An 18,275-nucleotide genomic window follows, 5' to 3' on the forward strand; every position below is an offset into this window, starting at 1 on the left:
AGACAAGAGGAGGAGAAGCACCCAGCCCAGAGGGTGCCTTCCGGGGTTGGGGTGGAGGCACACAGCTCTTCAGTGCAGATCTGACAGCTTTCCTGGTACTGGATTGGAGCCAGATTTTCCACAGCTGGGCCAAGTGTGCTGTTTCTTTAACCCTCCAAAAGTCCAGGTTATGCCACAGGAACCCAGCAAAGAAACTGTCAAATGCTCCCTGAAAATGCTCCCCAAAAACAAAGTCCTCTCTGATGAGGTGAGGAAGAGTCCCCAGAAATCACTTCTGCAATTTGGAAATGAAGACAACCAAGGCTGCATCCCAAAGAACCTTTGCCTCCTGCTAAGGAGCCCACACCCTCTCCAAGTCATTCCTGTTCCTGGAAACGGCGCCATCTCTAAACACTCCTTGCATTTGGACGTGGTCCTGGGGCCAAGCCCACCGTCAACTGTCACTGCACATCCCCTTGCATGAAGCGGGTCCTAAGGAACTTGGGAAGGTAGCAAATGAAGATGCAGAAGCAATCAGAGGGGGTGACATCTTACTAACTTTTCCCATCGCGTGAAAGTCACTTCTCTTCCAAGAAAAACCATTCCCCAAGGAGAACTCGACCTTTAGTCTCTCTTGCTTCACCATCCTTTTTCCTCTGACACACACACTGGCACACACATATACATACCTGTTTCTATGGTGCACACCTGTGTATCTATGAAGAATTCCCCTGCCTGGAAGGGGAGGGCACTCATTCCAGGGAAGTGAGCTGGGTGTCTGGCCTGTGAGTTACTGATACACTTCAGGGAAATGATGAACAGGACCCTTCTTCACAGGCCAGGGTGACTGTATGGCAGAGTCCCAGGCCTTTGGTGCTTCTGGGCACTTCATCTGAGCCTACAGCAAACCATGGATCAAGAGTCCTTTCTGACTCTTTTAAAAGTGAGTATCCAGAACAGAAAACACCCCAAGAAGAAACCCAGAAATACAGACCTTGAAGAAATAACCTGAAAATGAGAATCAAGGAAGTCAACCTCCCTCTTAATAAACAAAAAATTTTACTAAAATGACACTTCAGTGTCACCTGTTTTTTTTTTTTTTTTTTCATGATTTGTCTTCCTGAACTGGTTCAGCCAAGTTAACAAAAAAAAAAAAAAAAAAAAAAAAAAAAAAAATCCAAGAGCTTCCCATAGCTGTAAGCAGAGCCCTGTGCTGAATGTCTTGAATTGTTCCAAGGTCCCAACCTCCAGGCTGGAGTTAAGAATGATGTATGAAGCAATAGGAAAACATCATTTTCCATTTGGCACCAGGAGCATGAACAAGGCTTGGCGGTTAAACTAAACAGATGAAAAAGGAACAGTATACAGAGCCAAACTTAGCTCCCCTATACCCTTCATACACAGCTATGCCCCACAAGGGTGGCATCCAGAAATGCAGATGGTACCCAAGAAGCCAGAAATGGGGACTGGGTTCCAGGCCCCCAACTCTCTGCTTCAATCAATCAGGTCAATCCCAATGAACTATGACATTCCTGATTATCACTACCCAAGAAATAACTTAGGCCAACACTGTAATTCTATAAAGGATCCAAAGACAAATTCAGCTTTTCAAAAGCATTTTGAGCTCCTCTCAAAGAGGACTGGATGAGAGTCCAGAGAGAACACTCAGCGTGGCCAGGAGAAGAGCTTGTGTTTCAGATGCAGTTCTAAGCCCCTTTCTACCACCTACAATCTGGGGAACTTTGGGCCAATCACCCAGCCTCACGGAGCCTGTACAAGATGGAGACTCAAACTGGGATGAGATTCTTCAAGATGATTGGGAAGAATTAAAGTCCTAATTCAGGTGACACATCTGTCACCTCTAAGGTGCTCCAACAGAAGTAGCTGTGTTGTTGATGAGGAAGACGGTGACAAAACAGGGCAGGGCCTCCACTCCTCTCTCCTCTCAAGGCCATGACCATGCAGCGTCCAGTAGAACCCAGCACTCTTGAAATGTGGACCAGATCCACCCAGAACTTGAGCAGACTTGAGCAGAGACACACCCACCAAGTGCCTCATACCCAACACCAGGGACCATCTTCCATCAGCACCCCGTGGTTACGCTGCTGGGACGCACATCTATGAGCCAGAAACACAACTGGCGGGGCATTTCCCCAGCTCCAGCCCATCAACCTCAGGCAGAGTCATACCCCAGCACCTCCAACCCATCTCCGATGAGCCCTGCCAGGGCCAAGATGGAAAGCCACAGAGGCAATCAAGCAAACGTTCTATTTGATGGTCCCTTAGTTGGAATAGCTAGCTGGAGATGACTAATTTACTCTGAAAATTCTGGCAATTCAGTCTGGCAAAAGAGGAGGAGATGGATGTGACACACACTGAGCAAAGAGCAGTACAATAGGCAGGTTTCTGGAAGGTAGGGAGAGCTGTGCAGGGAAATTAACTCCAGAGCGGATTGCAGGGAATCAGGGGCTCCCGGCTCATTATTTCAATCTTGGCAGATGTCAGTCACTGCCAAAAAGCAGTTTAATCCTGCCCCAAAGCTTTCAGAGGCACTATGAATCAAGGCCCACAATTAGCCCTTCAACGTTGACCTCATGAGTTATGGGCATTCACCAGCTGGGAGGGCACACGCTTCTCTATGGCATGTGCCTTGGGTATGAAGGATGTGTAGATAAACACAAATACCCAGACAGCCGGAGGTGACAGAAACAGGTCTATAATATTAGCCCAACTGGGTTTATGAGAAACAAGCGTGCACTTCAGCCCTGTTTATATGGTTCATGGGAGACTCTTGGGCAGTGACAGAGAATGTAATTCTCATCCTCTTTAGGGTTTCCAGAGATCAGCAAAAAATGCAGGAAAAATAACAGTAATCATGTACTACTAGAAGAAGGGATGGGAGATTCTGGATCCCCCTCCCCCATGTTTTCCAAAAAAAAAAAAAGTCAGCATCCGGCCAGCTCAAGTAATTCAACCTGCCCCAGAAGTGATTTCTCTCTTTACACCATTCTTTAAACAAGTAAGCTAACATCCCAGAATGCAATGATAGAAAGACTGCACCAGTCAAAGGAGACATTTAGGTGTTCACATAAGAAATGCTACATAATCACAACAGCAATGAATAATAAGCTTTATTCTTTCCTCTTAGGCTGAAGAAACTGCAAAGCTTTCACTATCTCACTGGATCATCACAACAAACCCGGGAAGTGGGTATTCTTGGCAAGGATAAGGAAAAGGTTCAGGAAGGGTTGTTACTTCTCCAGGTGGCAGGTAAACTCCTGGAAAGCTCATCATTCTGGTATTACAAACATTCAAATGGTAGGACAGGTGCCAGGAGTCGGGCGATGCCCGGAGGCACCTCCCTCAGCGTGCAGGCTTACAGAGGCAGGGGCCGCTGAGCGCCACTTCCTCCCAGCTGTGGAGATATGGCTATTTCATTAGATCCATTTGCTCATGATGATGCCAGGGGGGACGGGAATCATCAAAGCCCCGGAAGAGAGCAACAGAGATCTCTGACCCAAGGTTCACCAGTTTCAATGAGGTGCCAGAAAGTGCCTTAGATGACAGGTGTCCTAAGGCAAAAAGGCCAGGCTTCCAGCCAGTTCCAAGAAGATAGATTCCTACAACACAGCTGGTAATACTGCAGACCTTTTATCCTTAGACCTGCCTCTACCAGTGGGGAATACTGCCACATCTCACCAGAGGTCCTGGAGCTCCAATTAAGATCTCTGCCCTTCCAGATGGAAAAGGGCAGAGGAACAAGGGAAACCCAAGAAACAGAGGCTTTGAAGTCAGGTCAAACCAGGCATCTTGGTAGAACCCCTGGCACAGTCCGCATTTGTTGGGCCTCGGGGCCTCCCCAAGAAATACACTTTCTAATGAGTCTTTCTACCTTTAGGATGGTTGTGACCTATCAGGTGGAGGGCTGCTGTTAACAACTTCATCATAACATAGCAGTGGACAGTTAGGCTACAATGATACACTGGGAGCATGAGTGACTCACTTCTGGCCATGTCTGAAAAGACCTGATGGCTATTTTGCCTAAAGGCTAGTCACTCTCTATGCCCTCGGTCACCCCAGCCCCTGTCAACACTCAGTAGGCATCCAGACCACCCTCAGCTGGTCCATAAGAGGTGGAGTCTAACGGTGGTCTCTTTGGAACAACCTAAAGCAACAGGGCCTACACCCAGGTTTGAAATTGACAGTACCACCAGTGTTAAAATATTACAACCTTTTTGTAATTATTAAGTGTTACAAAGTAGCTTCCTGTCCCAAAAACATGCCCACCACCATCACCCTGACCCCTCCCCTGCAATTCCAGACCTCCCAGAGATCCACCAACTTAAGAGTCAGCACCTGGTGGGGTAGGTGGTTGCTGCTCCAAGATGGAACTGTGCCCAGGCTGTGTAGCTGAGAAAGGATGAGAATCCCCTCCCTGCCTGGGCTCGTCCACGGTGCTGCAGCTGGACCCACACAGCTCTCCAAGTGGAAAGGCCAGAGGCCCCTGCTTTGCTGAGAGCTACTTGGGACCACATTATCTACTAGAGGGGAGGGGGGTCACCCCCAGCTCCCCTCTTCACCCAGGCATCTTCCCGTCTTTCCCACTGAGACTGGGAATACTGGAGAAGGAACTATGACACTACATGTATTGTAACCCTACCCTGGAGTCTGTGTAACTACATACTTGTTTTCAAGGAAAGGCTCAAAACAGAAGCAGTAGCTCCTGGCTATACATATGGAATTAAATATCTTGTTGGTATCCAAATACATAACAATGTATATAAAATAGATGAACAGAGACCTACTGTATAGTACAGGGAACTACACCCAGTATCTTGTAATAACCCATAATGGAAAAGAAAGCAAAAAAGTACACATATTTCAATTACTATGCTATACACCTAAAACCCAACATTGTACATCAACCATACCTCAATTTTTTAAAAACTCTGGTTTGTATCAGATCTATCAGACATTTCACAGAGTTTGTGGCCCAACAGCGAGAAGCCACTGCTCCTTCCACTGAGGTCCCAGCAGAACCACAGCACACAGCGAGCGCTCAAGGGCCCTCAATTCTCATTTAGTCTCCTATTTTCAACCTGCAGGTTATAACCCATGAGCAGGTCACAGCATCAGTTTAACAGTTCACAATCAGCATTTTTCAGCTGAAACAGAAAACCACCCAGCAGCATAGGAAACAGAAAGTACAACATATAGAAAGCGCTGCTGCAGGAAACTCATATGCACAGATGGGTTGTTGGGTTGAAACATGAAATGGATCTCTCCTTGTGGATCCCAAGGGGGGGAGTTAGAAGCCCCTAATCAAGCTAATCCCACCCTATCAAGGCTGAGGAAACCCAGACCAGAGAAGCAGCCTGACCTGAATCAGGTCACATGAAAACATGGCACATGGAGGTGGCTTCTGGTCCATGTGGCCTGCGGACCTCACTTCTCTTCTAAGCGGTCTGGACACAGGCATCAGGTTTCCTGGAGGCTAATCAGCTGGCTCTTCAGTCCCCAAGAGCTGCACTCAAGTGGTCTCTAGTGCAGTTATGACTTTCACCAGCAGACTAGACCTTAGAACCCCTTCTGACCTTGACCAGGAGACTGAGAAAGATGTACTTAGGGCCTCCATGCCCACAGTCGGGCTGACAGTGGTGCAGTATCATCCCCACCTCCACGTTGAGCACCTACCACTGCACTTCCAAAGTCCCTAAAGACACCAGCAAACCATGGGCTGGTGGGCCCAGGGCCTTTCTCAAGGCAGGGGCTCCAGTAAAGGAACTAGAGCTCTTGAGCCAACCTGCCTGTCTCACCCTTTGTCTGTGAATGGAGGTAAGAAAGGTTATATGACTTGCCCCAGGTCACACAGCTAATAGGTGGTGAGGCCAAGATGTGAACCCCAGATGGTCCCACCTCAGAACCCACCCTCCCAACTCCCTCCACTCTACTGCTTGTGGTTGGCTCCATGTTCAGGTGCAGAAACAAAGACCCAGAAACGTCCAATCCTTTTGTGCTGAGTCCACCCAGAGACTGTACTTGTAAACCAGGGGGATGGTCAACACACTTAACACTGGGTGAGGCAAGGCCACGACAATCAGGGTGGACACAAGCCTAGGCTGAAGACCCCCTGCAGTGCCAGACCTTGAGCCTATAGTGTCTGCTCTATGGGTAAGTCTACAGGCAGTCAGAAGGAGCCAGAGGGATGAAGGCATTCACAGAGCTTAGGGCTATGGCTATTTTTAACCCAAAGGAGAGTTTTTGTTTTGGGGTTTTTTGGGGGGGCGGCAGATGTTGGCTGAGCTTGTGGAAGTTCCCAGGCCAGGGATCAAACCAAAGCCACATCAGTAACCCAAGCCACAGCAGTGACAATGCTGAGTCCTAGGCCACCAGGGAACTCCAGGAATTCTTAATGGGTTATCCATTTTTACCACTACAAACAGCCCAGAAAAGAACAAACTAAAGCTCTGACTTGAATCTTTTGAGTTTGGGCTTAATTACAGAGTTGGGGATCTAGAAAGGACACCAAAGCCAATGCCCTCATTGTACGGATGAGGAAACCAAGGCTGCTGTGTGAATCATCACGCCCCAGGTCCCACACCAGTTGAGTGACAGTTTAGATGAAAACCCAGAAGGTCTGCAGTGGTGCTTTCACGGTCTGCCCATCTTGATCTGTCTTTTCTCCATCTGTGCCGATTCTGCAAAGTTAGTATGTGTTGATGTGTATGTCTAGAGTCTGGTCCACAGCTGATATGCCACACCCTCACAATCCTGAGATCCTAAGAGGCTCAGCTGCCCAAGTTTCCACCGGAGACTGTGCCAGCCTCCTGGGTATTCAGATTTTTTAAATAAGCACCTGAATTTTGTGTGACTGATTTCAGCATCCATTGGAGGAGGCTTCTAAATTTAGAATTAACATCCAAGGCAGTCTGTTGCACAAAAGTCTACTTCCTCAGGAGATGTCACGAACGGTAAAGTTGACATACATAAAAGAGTTTCTTCATACCTTATTAATATGAACTGTAGAAACAGCCTTTCAAGCAAACAAAGCTTTAAGTGTAATACGCTACAAAATTAATCACAGTAGGCATGGACTATCCAGGTTTTGGTTTTTTTTTTTTATAATGAAAACTCAGAAATGTCCCCATCCTTATTCTCACTTGCCAGTGCCAACTCCCTGGACCTAGCAGTTAACATGAGACACTTGTCACTACCCAATCTAAAGCTTTTAGTCACACATCTTTTAGGGTACCAACCTCCACTTGATGGGGTAAAACCACCTTTGTAGAAGCTGAAGTTTCTATTAATTTTAATCACCACCTCCTTTACCTGTTCCAATTAGTTGCTTATATATTCAATTACGCATGTCTCCGCTACACTCTGAAAGTCAGTTGTAGCGGGAGGAAGGGAGGGGGCTTTCGTTGAAGACAGCTTAACCAAGCAGACACTGCAAAACAGTAACAGAGCAGGACTCACAATTGACGTTTACACATAGCCTTCCATTAAAATGCCTTATCATCCCTTGCCAGAACAGATGGAAAAAAAATTACTCCTATGCACTGAAAATTTCCATTCTTGATCTCAGCCCAGAGGTGACTTTTTTATTTTTAAACTTGAGCAAAAAAAGAAAAAAAAAATTCAACTATTTTTGATTCAAGCCTAGGCTAAAGAAACACACTTTGTTCTTGTTAAAGCGAGGTAAGAATTTTTTTTTTAACACGTAGGTAGCTCAAACAGCTGAGCTTCAAAAGCCCAAGCATCCCAACTAGCTAGTGTTCACAGCCGCAGCACCTCTGATCTAACTGCAAAATCAAAAGTCAATAGCCAAGGTGAGAAGGAGCTGGGATTCCATTTTCTATACACCTATCTCCAGTTCCACAAAGAACAGCATGGAATTCTGAATTTTTTGTTTGTCTGCTTTGTTTTTTAGGGCCACACCCACAGCATATGCAAGTTCCCAGGTTAGGGGTCACAACGGAGCTGCAGATGCCGGCCTACACCACATGGATTCTGAGCTGTGTCTGCAACCTACACCACAGCTCATCCAACACTGGATCCTTAACCCACTGAGCAAGGCCAAGGATTGAATTCGCATCCTCATGGATACTAGTTGAGTTAATCACTGAGCCCCAATGGGAAGTCTCAGAATTCTGAAAATTTTAAGCTGGGTGGTTGGGCCTGAAGCTTTTCCTCCTCCTTGGGTGCTAAGGAAACCCAAGGACTCATCCAACTCCAGGGAAAGGCAACAGGTCCCCTGACTGCCTCTGTCCCCAGGCCTTGCTCACCGGCTCTTTGCTCACCCATCCAATCCAAACTTAGTCCCACCCCCTAGCCTTCTAATCCTTCTACTCCAGCTCTATCAGCTATTCTCAGTCTCCATGGTGAAAGAGAAAAAGTGGAGTGCCTGGTTAAGAATTAGGAGAACACCCTTTCTCTGACCAGCCCCACTCACCCCACATACCTCCCTACTCCTTAATGGATGCCGTGGATTTCAGCTGCAAAACTCTCCTTTCCCCTCTCTCATCCTACCCTAACCACACCCCACTGCAGGCCCAGGGGAGAGTCCACTCCCTCCCTCCCTCCCTCCCTCCATCCATCCATCCTTTGTGGGGCTGTGTGGCACATATCTGCTAAGACCCCAGGCCTTTGTCCTGGCTCTGCCACTTATGAGCTGTGTGCCTGTGAGCAAGTAGCTTACCATGCTGCACACCCAGGCTGATCACATCCGTCCTGCCTTCCACATACAGTTATTATGAGAATCAGGAGGTATCACAAATTTGAAAGTGCTTCGTAATTGAATCCCAGTATAAACACACACACACTCCTCTTAATAGGCACATGGTGCGCAGCACAATGTGGTCTCTTCCTTTAAGATCAAGTCCAAGACGTACTGGCAATAAGAGAAAGTGAATTCTTCAGGGCACAAAACAAGGCACTGACAAACAACAGAGACTAGGATCCCTAGTGCTCCAATAAGGACAAGCTCACTGTGCCAGACCAATCAGTGAAGGCTTCCTGGAAGAGAAGGCTTTGTGTACAGCCTGGAATAGCTCTTACCACAGTGATCAAAGGCGCCTTCATACATGCCCCGACCCTAGACCAAGAGCTCTTCAAGGGCAGGAGAGCAGTCTTGTATGTCTCTCTTTTCCCAGCCTCTTCCTGGCACCACGCCACCTCATACCACAGGAGAGTTGAGTGAGTGAAAGAACAAATGAACAGGAACTTGGATGCCTGGGGAAGGAGGAGGGAACCCCAGAGAAGAGCAAGGATGCTGTGAGGGCTTGCTCAGGGCATGCTGTAGACGAGGCCGGAGTGGGGTTTGCGGGGGACAGAGGAGGAAGGGGAGGTTGAAAAGGCAAGGCCTTGATTTTTGGATCAGGGGAGTTGTGGCTTCTGAGCACAGAGGGGAGGGGAGGGAGTTCAGAGTGACATCATGAAATCAGCATTCGGAGACTAATTTGGCAGCTGTGCACAGGGCGGCCCAGGGAAGGGGGTGAAGCAAACCCGGCAGAGCAGCCAGGAGGCAACGGCAGTAACTCAGGCAGGTGGCGAGAGGGGCCAGGATGCCACCACCTCCCCAGACGAGTCACGCTTCTGGCAGCTCTGTCGCTACAACAGTGGGACTCCATCGAGGGCCACACTCAGTGACTATCCTCACTGGACAGGACCTCAGATGTCCTCTAGTTCTCCTGCCCTACCCGCGGCACCAGCTTCCTGCACGTGGTCTCCTCCCCCCTGAATCCCTGCAGTGCTGAGCCAGTCCATTTTTAGATGACAAGTCCCACAGTGGGCTCTCCCTTAAAGGACATCAACACTGAGGAGGCAGGGACAGATCTCCCTGCTGAGCACGTTTTCCCAAAGTGTTATCTTCCCAACAATTAAATAAGCTAATAGGTTAATGTGACAGTGAAGACTACAATAAAAAGAAGGTAAAAAAAAAAGTGTGGAAGAGGGGCCAGTGGGTTCAAGAAACACTAAAACCATGCAGGTAAGTAAATCCTGGTGGCTAAGGGCTGGGGGTGGGGGCTCAGATGTCACAAAACCTTGGTGCCATTCAGCACCCCCCTTACCAATCTGTACACTTGGGTCACTGGACACTTTGTGAGTCAATCTCCCCCCACCTATAAAGTGATGTTAAACCATCAGCATTCCCACCCAGCGGAACAGTGGTGAGAATGACATGAGCTGACTGGTTGAGCATTTAGCAATGGGCTTGACTGACACGGGGCCAGTAACAGGTGACTCTCGGGGTACCGTGCTAACAGTCATCTGCTGGAACCTAAACTCTAACACCTGAGGGCTATGAGCAAGTCCCCTGCACCACAGCTATGCCACAGCAACTGCGAAGATGTGAGCCCCCAACCCCACTGGAATCTCAAGATGACATGGTCTCCTCCCAGCCCTCATTCTCTTCTCAGGGGACACACAGAACTAGCTGATGCCTCATCCCCACTTCGGACCTTCTCATATAGAGCAAGGCTGCTGCTGTGTCTCCACAAAATAGTCTCTTCTCTAAAGTCTGTTTCCTCTCTTGTGTTGTTTCTCTTATGTTCACCTGCTGCCCAGAGAAGATTAGGCAGCAGAGGCAGATAAGTAAGGAAATATTTTTTTTTATGGAATAGCAAAAAAAAAAAAAAAAAAAAAAAAAAAAGCCTTGAAAAGTATTACCTACGAATGGTCCCATGGGTTCTGAAGGCTTGTTGAAGTGGAATCCCACAGACACAAAGCTGAAGCCCCCTGGGTAATGTTCGTGCATCCCACCCCCAGAAGCCCTGTCCCAGGGAAGATGGGGGCTTCACGTCCTCCAGTATTCAGGGCAGCCCCTGAAAAGCCCCACAGCAGAAGCATTTTTCGCCACGCATGAATGCTATAGGAAGCATTTGAGAATTAAGTTTCCAGTTACAGCTGGCATTTCTGGAGTGTCCTGCTGCTGGCTGCAGCTGTCCCACAGAAGGCAGGTGACATCATCCACAGGCCTGACCATGCCGAGTTCCAAGGTTGGGCTGGGCCCATGTCACTGGGGAGGGGGGACCTGCCATTTCCTCCCAGAACCAGTGCTGCTCAGGTTCACTGTTGCTGCCTTTCCTGGGTAGAATTCCTTTGTCATGACTTGGACTCCTACCAGGGAAGATCCAGCAGCTTTTCCAAGGCCCAGGACAACCCCATTTGACAGCTTTGAAAATCTTACTGTGTGCCAAGCATTGTCCTGGGTCCAAGCAAGCCCAGATGAGACCTAACCCCAAATTCTCCCTATACTCATTTCCCAGAAAAAAAAAATTATATAAATATTCCTGTATTCCTCTGCCAATCAGAAAGAGAAGAAAAAGGAGATAAGGGGGAAAGAGGAGTTCCCGTTGCGGTTCAGTGGTTAACAAATCCAACTAGGAACCATAAGGTTGCGGGTTCGATCCCTGGCCTCCCTCAGTGGGTTAAGGATCTGGCATTGCCATGAGCTGTGGTGTAGGTCACAGACGTGGCTTGGATCCAGTATTGCTGTGGTGTAGGACAGAGGCTACAGGTCTGATTCAACCCCTAGCCTGGGAACCTCTATACGCCGCGAGTACAGCCCTAGAAAAAGACCAAAAAAAAGCAGCGGGGGGCGGGGGAGGGGATAAAGAAAGTAGAAGAAGAATGGAGGAGAACAAAGTGAAAGAGGAGACAGCAGGGAAAGGGCAAGAAAGAAAAGGAAGGAAGAAGAGCTGGACCCCGCCACCCAGGTGCCTCCCATCCTCCTTCCCCACAGTTTGAGGCCCGCAGGCCCTGGGACAGTCCTGGCAGGTCCTGTCCTCTGGGAGAGCTGACCAAGAGGACAGGACACAGGATGCCTGCAGGCCACTGTAACAGATTGGGCCTGAGCCCTGAAGTAGAGTTCAAGTTCAAGGCAAAATTCAGATTTCCCAAGGGCTGGGATTAGGTTAATTGGGGATAGGATTTGCAGGCTGTATCTGACCAAAATCCATATCTGTCACCATATTAACCACACTCAGGCTTCACAAAGTCACCCTGCCATCCATCACCATCCGTGGATGGGAGGCCCGGCCCGAGCCTCACTACCTGAAACTGACCCCTCTGGCTGGCGCCCTGCCTTTCAGCCACCCCAGCCCCCTCCTCCCAGAGGCTCCAGGCTCCACCACTGGATTCCAGATGAATGTATTTGGCTCAACACATTCAAGTCCCAGGAGAAACTCTTAGCAATTATGAACACAGCGCCCTCAGTCAGCTGAGGAGCTAATGTAATTAAACAGGAAACTGCAGGACCCTTCCCCAGGGAGAAGGAGGTGGGGGAGATGAGGTAGTCTCCAGAATCAAGGGAGGCCTAAGGAAAAGGGCAATCAAGACCCTTACAAAAACTAACTGAACCCTCAGTACAAACCTGTGGGGTCAGAGTACACAAGAGGAAACCAAGAATCCGAGAGGTTGAAAAGTAACCCAAGGTCACATAGCCAGGAAATGAAAGCCTGCCTGGGTCCCACATCTGTTTTCTAATACATTATAGTGCATTCAATCCTCTTTTATAATGTTGTCTTTGATGTATCCTTACTCAGAACGGCTACCTTGAGATTTTTGATAAAAAGAAGCTGTGAAAGCACATGCCCAATGCTAAATACGGTCTGTTCACTTTCAATTATTATACATGTCTGGACATTTTTTTTGTTTTTGTTTTTGTTTTTTATTTTTGTTTTGCACGCTGCTTTTCAGGGCCACAGCTATGGCACATGGAAGTTCCCTGGCTAGGGGTCGAATTGGGAGCCACAGCAATGCCAGATCCAAGCTGTGTTCTGTGACCTACACCACAGTTCACAGCAATACCAGATCCTTAACCCACTGAGCAAGGCCAAGGATCAAACCCACATCCTCATGGATTCTAGTCGGGTTCATGACCTCTGAGCCACAATGAGAACTCCAAATATCTATACAGTTTATAAACTAGTGTTTCTTGCTCATTTTTTTTAACAATTTGTTTTACTTTATTAACATTCTAAAGACATTATACACCCAATTTGTCTTATATCTGAAACCCTGGGGTTTGATTCTTCTATTTGTTGTTTCTGCTGACCTTCATTCATGGTGACTTGCTTCATCTGTTCTGTAACTACGGGTAAAAACTTGTGTGGGAATGTCTGGGTTTTACTTACAGGAATCTTTCAGTGCTTGAGCTATGAATATAGCCCTCCAGAGATCATTCTCACTTGGTTTTGACAACTACGATGGGGGGGCTAACAAACCCAAATTATATCAGGTGAATTTGGCAGCTTGGGGTTTCCTGGTCCACACATGTAATACCAATTCAAACCTGAACTGGATGGAGCGAGACCTATGATTACAAATTCTCACAGGAAGACTTTTCATCCTACCACCAGCAACCCAGAAAATAAGTCCCCGTGTCCATGCCCTTTGTCCTCCACAGGTGTTAGCTGACTACCTGCTCCTGAGGATGAACCCCCCTCCCTCCAGAGGGGCTGGTTTCATGCAGGAGTCTCAGTTCTAACTTCCCACCTGGCAAGAGCCCTAAGTTTGATCTCCTGGGCCATCATAAAGGCCACACTTTCAATCCTGGCTCAAAGTCTGATGCATGCTCAGCCTGACTTCTTTTAGACATATCCAAGTACTTCTCAGAGCCTGCATCTGTGCCCCTTCCTGTGGCTAACTGAACACTGGATACAACATCCTCTGGTCTCAGGAGCCCAGAGTTACTGGGACCCTCTAAGGCAGAAGCTTTAAAGTTGTTTTTTTTTTGGGGGGGGGGCGGTTTGCTGTACCCATGACACATGGAAGTTTCCTGCCTGGGATTGAATCTGAGCAGCAACTGCAACCCATGCTGCAGTTGTGGTAATGACAGACTGTTTAACCCACTGCACTGGGGATCACACCCATACTTCTGCAGTGACCAGAGCTGCTGTAGTCAGTCTTAACTTACTGTGCAACAGTGGGAACTCCCCAAACTTAGAAGTTTTGAAGCCTTTCCTGGCAAAGAAAAAAAAAAAGGCAGTAGCAGTGAGGTTTTACTGACCTACAAGACTAATAGTAAGGAAGTCAAGTGCATTCCAGTCTGTAGTCAGCAGTTTCTATTAATGGGCCTCTGAATATTATCGAGAGGGAAGAACAAAGGAAGTAGTAAAACAGCGCAGAGTAAATATGAGAAGAATCTACAACAAATGCAAAGACATTCCTTTGTCTTTTTGTTTGGTTAATCCTCATATGTGGCACAGCAAAATAAAGGCTTTTAGCCTACACAAACACACACATATAATGTGAGCCTTTGTTAAAGCTGGAAATAAGTGCCTGGTTGGAGATTACAATTCAGTTTCCTGAAGAACCCAGACCACACCAAACATCTTATACAGTATGTTATAGACCAGTCTAGTTTCCCAAGCGCTTTGAGAGCCGTCACTCTTCACCCCCACAAAACCCTCCGACATTCACTGCACAGCTATTAACAGGCAGCTTTCTGATAACTGGGCCTCTGCACTTTCAATCATCTACCACTTCCTTTCCATTAACATTTACTGATTAATCAGTAACACTCACACACACTGAATACATCTACAGGTCCACCATCCCTTACCCAAACCCAAGGCCCGATATGTTTTACAATTCTGACTATTTCAGGTTTTAGAAAATTAACCAGGTGTACCTGTGGCCCACATGCTCCCATTTCTGCAGGGAGACATGTGGCTCTCCAGACTGAATTGGGATGAACAAGGACCATTACCAGCCCTACATCGGTTCAGGGCAGGTTTGCCTCCATGTGAATTATGGAAACCCCGACTTTTCAGAGCTTTGGAGATTTTGGAATTGTGAGTGAGGGGTGAGTGAGGAGTTGTAGACCCAGATCAAGGAGTTCTCTTTCCTAATACCACCGAGATCGACCATCCCCGAAATCCTCAGGACTGTTTCAACATCTGTGATCTGGTTCTCAGAGGGGCAGAAAAGAACATTGACCAGAGAGGCACAAAAGCACTGGGACAGGCGATGGCGAGAGAGAGCCTGGCCAGACCTGGGAGCCTCAGGTTTGCAGTGTGTCCATACAAGGAGGGAAGGAGTGGGCATAAAACCACAGAACAAGTCCACCAGTGGCTCCAGAAGGTTCCTAACAGAGTCTCTCTCAGGTACGACGGCAGGCCCGGCACAGGCTGGCTCTCAGTAAAGCTGGATCCTCATCTCAGATTTGTGAAGAAGCAATATGTGATGTTGAAGCAGGTTTGGCCTCCTCTGGTTCAAGGTGGGAGCTGGGCCACACCAGTCATTCCCAAATGGCAGGACTTAGCCCACTGGTTGATCATGAAATCTACTTAAATGGATTGTGAGCACTGTCTTTTGGAATAGAATGAAGGTGGTCCAGGTGGTAAGAACAGTCATTATTCCCTTTTCTTTCTGAGAGAAATATAAACAGGTAGAAAGACATTATGTACAGATATGGATATATACATACACACATAAACACAATCTCAGTATATACATACGTATAGGATACACACATTACACACAAAAAATCTATTTTCTACTCTGGGACATAGTCTAAAATTTTTCCAATTTACTGTCTGTGGGCTTGCACCCTGCAGGCCTGTAAGGTCTGTACCAGCCCAGCATCAAGACCCAAGAAAGACAGAGACAGAGTCATTTCAGTGTTTTAATGGATGAGGGAGCTTGCATGTCTGAAGCAAGGTCCTGGAGCAACACCACACTGTCTGTGGCCCACACCATGGGCAGGATGCAGTGGCATCTTCACTCCCAGGGAGAGGGGGAAATTGCCCATTTTAAGGGGAATTGACATCAGGTTGGCTCATCAGTTACCAGGGAAACCAGTGAGAGCCACATCTCTCACCATCTCTTTACTAACCTACCATGGCAGATAAAGTTAGAACAATTATTAGCTGGGTCAAGCACGTAGGAAGGTCAGTCAAGTGAGTAGGATGGAGGTGAAAGAGGCACTTGTCAAGCCAGGGATGCAGAGAGGAATGACCATCCCGGGGGGCCTGAGCACACCTTCCACCTCTACACACCCTGCACAACCCTGATCATCTTAATGCACCTCTCTTCTGTAAGGGCCCTAGGATCAGATGTGTAGAAGGGCACTGCAGCCAGACACCACATGTGCAGTATGGGCAACAGCAGCCCAAGAGTATTAAGAGCCAGCTACCTGGTGGGCTGCTAAACAGTCCTTCACCAGGATGTGGGCAAATTTTGGAGCCAAGGGCTTACCGGGTCAATGGAGAGGGAGTCAAGAGCAATACTTTCCCATCCAGGTATAAGGAAGGTAAGGCTACACAAACCCAGAGACTCCCCCATGGGGAGGGAAAGGCCCTGGCTCTCAAACATTCTGGTGGCCTAGCCAGGCATCAACGGTCACATTAAAAATCTGATCGCATTGCTAAGTATCCACTCCATGTTATGTTCGGCGCCATTAAGCATGGCTTCATTAGGTCTTTACAAACAAAAAACAGTGAATCCCACTACCTGGACAGGTGTGTGCAGAAGCCAGCCTGTTCTATTCCACACAGCATAGCCCCGGGGCTCTTCGGCAGCCTGTTGTACATTTTCCAATGGGGGTCCTTCTTATATAAGGGCATGTGGGACAGGAAGATAGTCTTTCCCCCACCCTGTCAATCATCCCCACACAATCACAGCAGCCAGGTCAATTTTTCATGGCAGTCCAGAGGAGGATGACAACAGCATCTCTCTGTAGAACCAGCAATTAGACTCCTGTCACAGTGAGGCCATGGTTGCTTCCCAAGCCTCGGCTCAGACTAGGGACGAAGTTTAAGACCTCTGACAGGCACGACACAGAGGAGACCATGACCATTAAGCCAAATACAAGCAGCAACCACATTCTGAGATAATGCCACATCTACCTGCAGTTTTTGTCCTGGCCTGCAATACAGTTCAGAAAATAAGTTTTCAGGAATAGAGGAATGAGTCTATAATCACATCCACAATGGCCTCCTAGTTTTACCTTGGACATCTGAACCTTAGCTACTCCATTCTGACTTTCCAATGCGTTCCCTTGCTCCATGCCAAGCAGATGTCAAACACGTGTTCAACGGGCCACAACACAGGCCAGTCAAGTTTAAGTTAAACCATAGTACTGACTGTGGTCAGTAAAGTTTAAGTTAAACCATCTATAAGCCAGAACGACTTCCTCATACCTCCACTTGTGAAGATTTTTCCATTACTTCCCCTTTTGAGTGCAAATCTTTTGACAGACCAAGTATATGTCCCTGGAAGTGAGGGTGAAGGCTGCCTGCCTGTCCCGGGTCCAGATCCTGTCCCTCACTGCAAGGCCTCCTTTATATTTGCCTAGTTATCCATGGGGGTACGGGTGGGGAAACGGATCCATGATCATGAGCAAGCTCAGAGGTATGCTGATGTGAAAACAGACTTAAAGCAGTGTTAGAGATCATGCATATTCAATGACAACTTCACTAGAGACTTCGTCCCTCCCGAACATCAGGGAACAAGTATGGCCAGCATAGGAACTTTCATGAATACAGCCCTCAAGTAGCAAACCTAGAATTTAATGTCCACTGAAACACAGGCTTTTTCTACCAAGTACCCTCCTCTTCACCAAACACAGCCAAATCAAGACTAATTTGTCTGTAAATTAAGTCTGGTCAATTGATCAGAGTCTCCTCCAAACCAGCTGTGGTGGAATGCCTCAGGAGGAGGCCAGGCTACATTCCCAAAGGGCCACTCAAGGCAGGAAAAGCCATTCCAAAGGCCTGCCATCAGACTCTGCCTCAATGGATTTGAGGCTCCCCCAAAATATCAAGATTCCTGCACAGGCCAGGAGACAGTCTTTCCTATTCACTTGATGAGGCTGTTTGGAACCCAGGAGTTTCCAATTTCTGCCGGGACCAGGCAGAGAGAAAAAAGTGTTTCAATTCTACCCACAGGTGTCATTTACCCAATTATGTAAATCTTAACTAACTTAAGGGGAAAGCCTTCCTTAAATCTAGAAAACAGAGATCAAAACCGGTAATATTCCAGGAAAAAAAAACATAAAAGCTATAAGCACATTCACCAGTTTATTCAGTAACCAATCCTTTGGTTAACTTTTTAGGAGGCCATCACATTTTCCATTAAGAGTCTTTAATTTCTTACCCTGTTTAGCAGTAAAACCTGAAATTTATCAGAGATCTGTATTTATCAAAAAGTCCGTCTTAACAATCTTATTCAAGATGAAGCACTTTTGCAAAAGCATCAGAGTACAACAGTAACTATCCATAAATAACAAAAGTCTTCAAAGCATCAACACCTGACCACAAGTCATTTAAAAAAAAAAAAAAAAAAAAAAA

General features: G+C 47.3%; 1 protein-coding gene and 1 long non-coding RNA gene across 50 annotated transcripts in view; both read right to left on the reverse strand.

Annotated features, from left to right (window-relative positions):
* Window positions 1–18,275, reverse strand: part of KCNMA1 (potassium calcium-activated channel subfamily M alpha 1) — a 760,956-nt gene that overhangs the window by 681,767 nt on the left and 60,914 nt on the right.
* Window positions 14,272–18,275, reverse strand: part of LOC110256684 — a 30,027-nt gene continuing 26,023 nt past the window's right edge. The window contains exon 2 of the long non-coding RNA XR_002338555.1: window positions 14,272–15,354. This is a non-coding gene — a long non-coding RNA (uncharacterized LOC110256684). The remainder of the gene's footprint in view (window positions 15,355–18,275) is intronic.

Source organism: Sus scrofa, chromosome 14 (genome assembly GCF_000003025.6).
Source record: "Sus scrofa isolate TJ Tabasco breed Duroc chromosome 14, Sscrofa11.1, whole genome shotgun sequence".
In the NCBI taxonomy this organism is placed as follows: domain Eukaryota; kingdom Metazoa; phylum Chordata; class Mammalia; order Artiodactyla; family Suidae; genus Sus; species Sus scrofa.